The following is a 236-nucleotide window of genomic DNA, read 5'->3' on the forward strand; positions in this document are numbered from 1 at the left end:
CAGCGCTGTCAGAATACATGCAATTGGTGCATGCATTCGAAAATAAAACATTCTGCAGTTGATTTACTAATCGTTTGAGGTCATTTCGCGATTTCAATCATTATACAGTAACCTAACCACCAGCATCAGCCACCTCTTCTTCTCCTCGGAGACTTGATGCAGCACTAAGTCTCTTGCTGTCGGTGCTTGACGCTTGTAATGATTTCTGTGTCTTTCTCTGATAGTTTTAAATACTT

This window comes from Sinocyclocheilus grahami, unplaced genomic scaffold (genome assembly GCF_001515645.1).
Source record: "Sinocyclocheilus grahami isolate Dianchi unplaced genomic scaffold, SAMN03320097.WGS_v1.1 scaffold7037.1, whole genome shotgun sequence".
Classification (NCBI taxonomy): Eukaryota; Metazoa; Chordata; class Actinopteri; order Cypriniformes; family Cyprinidae; genus Sinocyclocheilus; species Sinocyclocheilus grahami.